The sequence below is a fragment of the Lathyrus oleraceus genome, chromosome 5, assembly GCF_024323335.1.
Source record: "Lathyrus oleraceus cultivar Zhongwan6 chromosome 5, CAAS_Psat_ZW6_1.0, whole genome shotgun sequence".
Lineage (NCBI taxonomy): Eukaryota > Viridiplantae > Streptophyta > Magnoliopsida > Fabales > Fabaceae > Lathyrus > Lathyrus oleraceus.
The window spans coordinates 178,096,236-178,106,155 of record NC_066583.1 but is presented as its reverse complement, the minus strand read 5'-3'; positions in this window follow the sequence as shown (position 1 = coordinate 178,106,155).

The following is a 9,920-nucleotide window of genomic DNA, read 5'->3' as shown; positions in this document are numbered from 1 at the left end:
GTGTCATTTACTTTAATGCAATTTAAATTCTTGCACTTTATCATTCATTGTCATTTACATTCATGCAAGTTGTTTATGTTTCAGTCATTTTCACTTTGCTCACTTGAGCTATATTTTGTGCTTGCATCATATTTGTGCTTGTGATTTTGTTTTGTTTGTGGTCTTAGAACCTTAAAACACTTAATAAAAACAAAATCCCTAAAAAATACATTGGTGGATTGTTGGACCTCTGTCTGTGAGTTGAGTTGACCTTATGGACTTAGAGTAGGTAACATCTCTGAGCTATGGAAGAACTTGGCCAATGCCATTAATTTGAGACCATTTTTTGGCCAATGCCATTCATATGATACAAGCCTTGAGAGACTTCTTTGATTTATCTGTTATACTCACTCTCTCTTGTCTAAATTATTATTTTTATCTTATTGATATCATCTGATGCTTTCTCTTTAAGTATGTTTCAAGGGATATTTCATCTGATACATCTAAAAGACATTGACGATTGCTTGCTTTGGAGTGCTTGCTTGGATGTTTGGTTATCTTTATTTGATACCACTGGTCTTCTTATTAATTCCTTAGATGATTATGCTTTATTGCTTGCTTAACAATCCAAAGGAAATGGGTTTCTATCTGACATTATTGTCTTGTGGATGCTTCCCATTGGTTAGATCCTTTCAAATCTAAACTTATAAATATTGTCTAGGATAGTCCCTTCATTTTCTCCTCCTTCTTTAATTTTAAAATCTCTCCCTCATTTTCAAAACTTCTTTGTTTGTTTTTTTCAACTTAGACTTGTTTTAATGAGTAGAAATCTTGGCCTTATGCCATTGATTTTCAAAACATTTTCTTAAATCAAACTTGTAGATAAACTTAATCATATTGACCTTATTTTCAAAAAGACAAAAAGAACTAACAACCTTATCTAATCATTTTGGCCGCTTTGTTCCTTTTTCTTTTAAACTTTTCAAAAGAAAGCATTTAGATTTGAGCTATCTTTGGTTGAGATATAATTCTCCCATTCCATGATATGTTAATTGTAAGTCTTTCCATTTATTAGGGGTTAGTGGAATACTTGTTGATTAAATCCAAGTTGGAGCCTTCCCTCTTAAATGTTGTAAAACCCTCATTATCGGTGGATGTTTGGTTGACTATTCTCCCATTGATAATAAAAGATCTTTAAGTTTTTGCTAAAATCAATCCACCCATCTTTGAAATTTTTATCACGAACTACGAGGTTTTGATCCCTCATTTTTATGTTGGTACGTAGGCATAAGACTGAAGGTCTTGTCAAACACAAAATGTAAATAAATGAATTATTTTCTCATCCCCACATTCAATTTTAAACAAACATCTTTTTCAACTAAAACACTTGCACACAAAAAGGGGCTCCCTAGGAGTACCTAGGACACTTTGGATGCTAATACCTTCCCTCTATGTAACCAACCCCCTTACCTGTAATCTTTGACATTTTATTAATTTTGATTTGAAAACTTTTTATCTTTGGGTTTTATTCGTACTTTTTCCCTTTTCCTTTGGAAACAATAAAAGCGCGGTGGCGAATCTTATTTTATTGATGTTGAGTTAACCAATATCTCAATGGTCATGAATTTACCGCTACAGTCATTTCCTCTTTTTCCAATGGAGGACTGATCTGAGCGGCAAGCACTCTCCATCTTTGTGCATATTCGTTAAATGTCTCCTTGTCCTTCTGAGACATAGACCGAAGTTGGTCACGATCAGACGCCATATCCACGTTGTGCTTATACTGCTTGACAAAGGCCCCACCTAAGTCATTGAAAGTATGAACATTACCACTGTCTAGATCCATGTACCAACGAAGAGAGGCATCGGTCAGGCTATCCTGAAAATAATTAATGAGCAACTGGTCATTGTCTGTCTGGGTTGACATCTTGCAGGCGTACATCACAAGATGGATTAAAGGACAAGTATTCCCCTTGTATTTCTCAAAGTCAGGGACCTTGAACTTAACAGGGATCTTCACATTGGGCACCAAGCAGATCTCATAAGCGCTCTTCCCAAACAAATATTTTCCCCTTAGGGTCTTCATTTCCTTCTTCAACTCTTGAAACCGATCCTTCATTTCATCCATCTTCTCATACATATCAGGGCCCTCAGACGGCTCATAATGGTAGATAGTCTCTTCAACATGAGGCATGACATGCACAACAGGAGAAGAAGTAGACATGACCGAGCGAGATGTCAGCATATGAGCAATGGTAGGAGCATAAACCTCAGGCACATAGTTTGGAGGAATTCCCCAAGGAAATCCGGCAGGCATAGAGTGCGCAGGCTGGTTGACTGGAGCCACGAACACGGGTGTTAATGTAATCTCAAAGATAATTTTCCGTTGTTACGGAGTTGCATGAGTTGGAACCGCCTGACTCTGAGCTCCAATGAGAGACTCCATAAGAGCAGTGAGTCTAGAAACCTGTTCCTTGAGTTCATGGTTTTCTTGTTCCAAATGATCCATCTTGTATTAATGATTAACACGAATGTTGTAATGATGCGTAAGCTTGACTGATACAAAGATGAAGATCATGAGACACTTGGCCGAAAGGCTAGAATGAAAGAAACATGTGATGCAAATGATGCATGAATGCAATGTTTTTGATTCAAGGAACATTTAAAGTCATATTTTCAAATATTTCAACAATAATAATCAATAACAACAATCTGAATTAACCTTAAAATCTCACTTTCGTTCATAAAATTTGGAAGGATTACACTGAGTACAATTTCAGAAACCAAAATACAAATACAAGAGAAAAGGAAAATAGCATCCTAAGGATCCCTAGCAACTACATCAGATGAACTAGCTACGGGTGTATACTTCCTTCGAATGCGTCTTCTCTGACTCGTAAGCGGTCTTCATATGAGCTTTCTCGGTGACGAGTTGATCGACAATCTTCTTCCAAGCACTAGAAGGATGAGGAGTAGTAGAGGAAAATAATTCCTCTGTCTCTATTTCTCTCTCCCTCTCTCTCTCTCTCTCTCTCTCTCTTAACTACACAATCTTCTAGGAACTCATTGAGTGCATCCTTGTCTTTCAACTCAAGTTGCAACTCCACTTGCTTTCAATTTAAAGCATAGAAACATTCTTCCCAAAGGTTTTTCTCTTGATTCATCTTAGCTAGTGCATCTTCCAAGTCCTCTATGTCTTGGTTAGGGAGAGTTTATGGCTCAACCACAACCATAGACATAGGTCTTTCACAGGTATACGACATCTTAGGCTCCAAGGCTCTCTTCTTCACCCAACTAATGTAAGGTTCCAAAGCTACACAATTGTGCGGTCCAAGCTTGACTTTTCCCTTCCTATGGACACTATGCCAAGCATGCACCATTCTACCCTTCAAGTTTTAGGCTCCAAGGCTTTCTAACTGAACGTTATTAGGTTTATCTTTCAAGGGGAACTCTATTTGACGATGAGCCAAAACAGGGTTGTAGTTAATTCCTCATTATGTACCAATGAGAGACACATTAGAGAATTCACCACAACTATCAATAATCTCTAGGTATTCGTATACAAAATTATACCAAGTAATATCATCATTAGTGAGAGACATAAGTCTCTGGGACCACCGTAGACACTGCTTGTTCTTTAAGAAGATTGGTGTCTAAGGCAAGTGGGAAATAAACCACTTGTACAAAAGAGGGATGCAACGCACAATGGTTCCACCACCTTTAGAATTCCTTAGGTGTAGAGAGAAGTATGTGTCACCCAACAGAGTTGGAACAAGATTCCCAATCAAGAAGATTCTAATGGCATTAACATCAACAAAGTTATCAATGTTAGGGAACAATGCTAAACCATAGATAAGAAACATGAAGATAGCCTCGAAGGTGTCCATACTACCAGCTTGAGAAAAAGTGGCAACACTCCCAATCAGAAACTCAAAAGTCAGACCTTAGATACCTCCTTTCTTTGTCATATTTGCATCAATATCAGACTTCTTCAAATGAAGATCATCAACTATGACTTGAGAGTTCGGAATCTCCTCTAATCCACTAAAATGCACCTTGTCAGATACAAGTATACCCAAGAGATAGGCATACTCCTCCAATGTAGGCATAAGCTGATAACCGGGAAAGGTGAAGCACCGGTAGAGAGGATCATAGAACTGAACCAACATGCTTAAGAGTCCTTAAACAACCTTGGTAGACAACACACATAGAATCTTTCCATGATGTTCCTTGAAATCCAAGGGATCAACTACAAAGGATGCTAACTTCCTTAACTCTTTCAAATCTGGACATCTAAAGCCATATTTCTTAGTGTTCCTTCGTCCATAATCCATGGTCTATAAATATTTGTAAATACAACCTTAGTTCTTTGAAATTTATTTTTGTGATGAATGTTATGATGTGCATGAATGCATCAAATCACACAAAAGGGATCATACACAAGGCAAAACACAAACAAAGGTCAATGGATGGATCTGTTGGTGTAAGCCCTAGAAGCCAATACTTTTGGTACTTGTACCGATTTATTTATTAATAATAAAAGGATTTTTCTTTATTACGTTTGTTTAATAAAGTCCCTAGAATAGCTAGTCCGTTTAATGTATCAAGTGTGACTTGATCATGAGATCATATTAAACATTGAGCACTATTCTTAAAGTATCCGTAGTCGAGCTTTATTGTGAAGTGGGATAACACTAAAGCATTAAGACTATTATGTATATAGATTGATGATCACATCTCATGGATCATGGATAAAGAGTTATCAAGTCTTAAACATAGGTATGAATATTAAGAGTAATATTTATACTGGATTGACCCGCTATGAGAATACTATATAGAATGTTATGCAAAGTGTCATAAGTTATTCTCATGGTGATAATGGTGTATACCACCCTTCGACCTGAAACCACTATGGACCCTAGATGTAGAGTCGAGTGCTTTATTGCTGATCAAATGTTATCCGTAACAGGATAACCATAAAGACAATTGATGGGTACTCCACGAAGCATGCTGAGGGACATGAGTGACCTAGATGGAATTTGCCCATCCTGCATAACAGGATAAATGTCTATCAGTCCAATATTGAACTGGACAAGGATGACACGGTCTATGCGTTGTGTTCAATATAGACATAAGGGAAAAGGGTAATTCTACACATATGTATTATCACAGAAGGATTTGTCTGATCACATGACATTTTCGTGTCTTGGGTAGCAGTGATGTGTTACTAGATACCGCTCACTGTTTATTATGTTAAATGCGTGATTTAATATAATTGCCAATGTCGCAAAAACCTACAGGGTCACACACAAAGGACGGATTGATGAGAGATATAGTAACTAAGGAACACTGTAAGGTACGGTGCACTTAAGTGAATTGTAGAACATCGTAAGGTACGATGTACTTAAGTAGAATACGAAATATGGTAAGGTACCACACGCTTAAGTGTTTTTGGGCATATTATAAGATATAGGCCACATACACTTAAGTGGGCTTTTTAGCTTGAAGCCCACACAAGTGGTTCTATAAATAGAACCCTTGTGCAGAAGCATTTGCTGCGGTTTCATTTTCGTTTTCTTTCTCTCTCTCTCCCCTCTCTCTCTCTCTCTCTCTCTCTCTCTCTCTCTCACTCAAAGCCTTCATTCATAACAGCTAGCACTGAGATTGAAGGAATCCGTTCGTGTGGACTGAGTAGAGGCGTTGTCGTTGTTCAACGTTCGTGATCGCTCCGTAGATCCGCATCAAAGGTTTCAACCGTCACAAGAGGTAACTATTCTATCACTGATCATGACCATTCGTAAGGATCTCTAAAGGAGAAAATTTTAATTTCCGCTGCGTTTTGGATCGCACTTCTCCTTCAGGATCAAGTCATCGTCAATATCAATCATCCATTTTGGTGGATTAGGGTTTTCACCTTATCAACACCCAAGATCCATTGATATTGATGGTAACTGATCGGATCAACCAAGAATTAAAGGGTTTGTTGAGAGTCATGAGCATGAAGTCGGGTTAAGAACCATCCCAAAGAAGTGTACTAAGGATAAAAACCTGTAGAGCATGATCTAAAAATGTTCCCAGAGTCGTGATCCCATCTATCGGATACTATAGGTTTGGATGACTGACTCATCGACCCATGATATTCTCAAGAGAAACTCGTTTGAGTGTAGTGTAAGACCCCAATTTTGGCCCTAAGATCCCTCATGGCCCATATCATCTCATATCATGGCCTCAAGGATCATTGCATACCCTAACTTCCCTCATAGTGGGTGGGTTACCTTGTGAGTGTGGTTCTTGATCACCAAGCATGTATTGCATTTGTATATCATTGCTTTTCATATGTTTACTAACCAAAAGTACAAAAATATTGTCATCTAACCATGTTGCTTGCAGCTGAAGCTAATCATCAGTCAAACAGTCAAATCAGGCCCTGAGCAATAGATGGTGGCCATTCTTGAAGAATTTGGACACCATGATCATTCATAAAGAGTTCATATAACTTGTGGTATCATTTGGAACCAAGATCTCAATTGAAAGAGGTTTGGAATTCATCAGAGCATGGCCCAGTCAACCAAAAGTCAACAAAAGTCAACTGTGGTCAACTGTGCATTTAATCAAGATTTGGAAGGTGTGAGATGGTTGGAAAGGTCTCATTCATGTCTATATAAACTTCATTTGGCATTTCAAAGACCAAGGTTGAAGGAATTGAAGTCAGACAGAAAGTTTCCAAAAATGGCAGTGGACCTGTGATTTCAGCTGCCCAAAATGGAAAGTTTTTCCCCTCAAGATAATTTCATCATACAAGCTTCAAATCAAAATTTGTCCAACGTGAAAGTTGAAGATCTTGTCCTCACCATTCCAAAAAGTCCAAGAACTTGAAAATCCCATGTGTGGTTTGCAAGATATGGTCAGATCAATTTCAAAAAAGACCCGTAATCAGGAGGGCATAACTACCACATGGATTGTCCAAATTGCAAGTTCTTTATATGCACAAACTCCATTTGACATGTACTTTCATGGTGCATAATTGGATTTTCTTCAAAATTGCTCAGTGCAAAAGGTCATTTTTGAAGTGAACTAATTAAAAGTGAGGGGCAAAATGGTCCAAAATGCAAAGTATGAAGAATTTGGACATGAGACTAATTCTATCAGCTTCCAAATGATATTTGCAACTTGTTCAAAAGGAAAAATTATTGCTGCAAGGTCTCTAACCATTCAAGGGCATAAAGGCCAAAGGCATTACAAAGCTACATTTGCTAATTCACTATTTTTTGCTAATTATGATTAAACTTGGATTAGGGGCATCATATATATACTTAATTCTAACAGAATCTGAACACACTAATCACAATTTGCAAATCACAGAAAAATCAAAAACCAAAAATCTCAATTTCTCTCATTTTGCTCAAATTTTTTTCACAACAATCTTTGATCATTCACCAAGATTTCGTCAATTTGGAACAAATTCTTCTGTTGATTTACAACTTGCAGGTACTATTGCACTTCTGTTGAAGAAGATCGAAGCAAAACGGTGGCTGAATCAACCTGTTGCGAAATCTGTTTCTTCCATAACAGTCCACGAAATCTTGTTGATCCAGGCACCTTCGAGCTGCAAGAACGTGACTACAAGCATTCCTGAACAATATCCTCGATCTGTTTCGCATTGCTGAAGTTCAAATCCCGCGAACTCCATTGCTGCTAGCTCCAAGAAAGGTTGGATTTCGAAACCGTCGATTAGCGCAATTAGCTTAGGGATTCTGTAGTATGTTCATTGTAGAGCTTGTAGAAACTTGTAGAATTGAAAATCGTTGTGGATTGATTGAGTAATTCGTGATTTAAGATTGTGTACCATTATTTCTTTCGCTCGATTCGTTCCATATCTGAACCTATAGACAATTTCACTATGATATTTGCAATCCACGAGCTGAGACCTTTCCAACGGTATGCGGTTCGTGCGATTTGGTGAAGAAATAGCCGTAACCGAATTCGCCGGCAATGAAGAACAAAGCTGTGCGACGAAGAAGAAGAAGCTGGCTGGAAAATTCGCACGTTTGATCCGCTTCCGTCCATTTGCCTTTCGAATTTGTGTTTTCGCGCGCTTGGACCAGTAGAATGCTGCCACATCATTAAAACGGCACGCTGCGTTTTGGCATTAGCTTAAGTTATTACGAACTTGCCACTCAGTCACAAATTAATTAATTAATCCTCATTCAATCTTAAATAATTATTTCATAAATTCAATAAAACTTCTAAAAATCATATATTACTCAATAATCATCCAAATAATTCAAGACTTTTTTTGTTAATCTTCACATTTCATCTACTTTTTTATAGAATCAAAAATTAAAATTGTGCTTGGTGGAATTTTTAATTGGTGTAGAGGTCTTTACAATGTATGCCAATTTCATATGTTCTACCATTTTGATCACAAAATCACCATGCCTAATCCAAATGACTTGAAATTTTAGATGTAGATCCTTGACTCATTTCTGGAATTTTTGACATAGGATTTGTATTTTTTAGACCTCTGGTCTTTTAGCTATGATTTATTGAACTTGAGTGTGACAAAATGTGACACGAAATGATATGTTGAGTTCCCTGAATTTTTTTTCATGCTTCCCTGTGGCCTATGGCCTTGATTTTTTGCATGAGATATCTTTGGCATGTTAACATTCACTATGATTTTTCGTGGATTTTTATAATCCATTTCCTAATTGATTAGAATTTTTGCTTGCTGCCTAGCATTTTAGGGCTTTACTTGTGTAACCTTTTGTATATATGTTGCCAAATCCACATCCTTAACCCTATGGACATGAAAATTGGTGGAGTAGTTCTTGACATGTGTATCTTTCATTTAGCCTTGGTTCCATACATTTACCATTTAACATCACTGATTATCATTTAATTGAAGTTAGTATACATTTTGTGACTTCATTTGATTGTGTTTTTGCATGCTTTGACATGTTGAATTAATTCCCATAGCTCCACTAGTCCAAATGACATGAAAATTAACATGTAGCTTGTTGAATGTCCTCTGTTTAGGATATAATTTTTGTGGAATTTTCCATGCTGTTTTGATATTTTTTGTGATGTGATCTTGCTGATTGCTCATATGTGGTTTAACATTGCTCGCTTTGCCTTACATGTTGTATAGATTGAGATGTGTACATAGTTTAGACATGGGACCAATTGGGATCCCTTTGTAATTGAAATATCTTGGTTTTAATCATGATTTGCTTGCTGTTTTAGGATTTTTCCATCCTTTGGACCCTAGGCTTGGCCTAGTGGTCTAGTTACTTATGTTTGAGCTTGACTTTGACTTTTCAGGTTAAAAAGCTAATGCCTTAAGGAGGTTGATGCATAATTGAGTTGAAATCATTTGACCAATTGTTTGTTTTGTAGGGCTTGGTTCACTTGACCCTTGTGCTATGCGCATGTTGCACATTATTGTTTGATTGTACATTGGTTGATTCTTATGTTATTGTTTTGTTTATGTTGGGATGCTGATCATTTTTGACTGATTCCAGGTACCCTTAGTTGCTCAGTTCTCTTAAGAACTTGCATTGCTTTGCTTATAAGCAATTGGCATTGAGGTATAGCACCTTCTTCTTCATGTAGTCTGGAGACCCGGCCTGTTATTTGGCCGGGCAAATTGTCTGAAGTCCTCCTTAAGAGGCATTGATTGTGTATGTTTATATTTGTCCTAAGCAGGAAAAGTCCTCATTTGAGGCAATTGGTGGATCAAAGAGATAAGTAGCCTATCTTCCACTATTCTGTGTGTCTTCTCCTTGCTCCCATTACATGGTTGTAGCATTGAGATCCAAGCCCAAGATCTATCGAGTCTAATTGGGGAAAGAGTTCCATCTTTCTGAACTCCCCCACATTCTTATATTTACATGCTCTCTCGGACCTGAGATAGAAGCAATGAGGCACACCCCTCATAT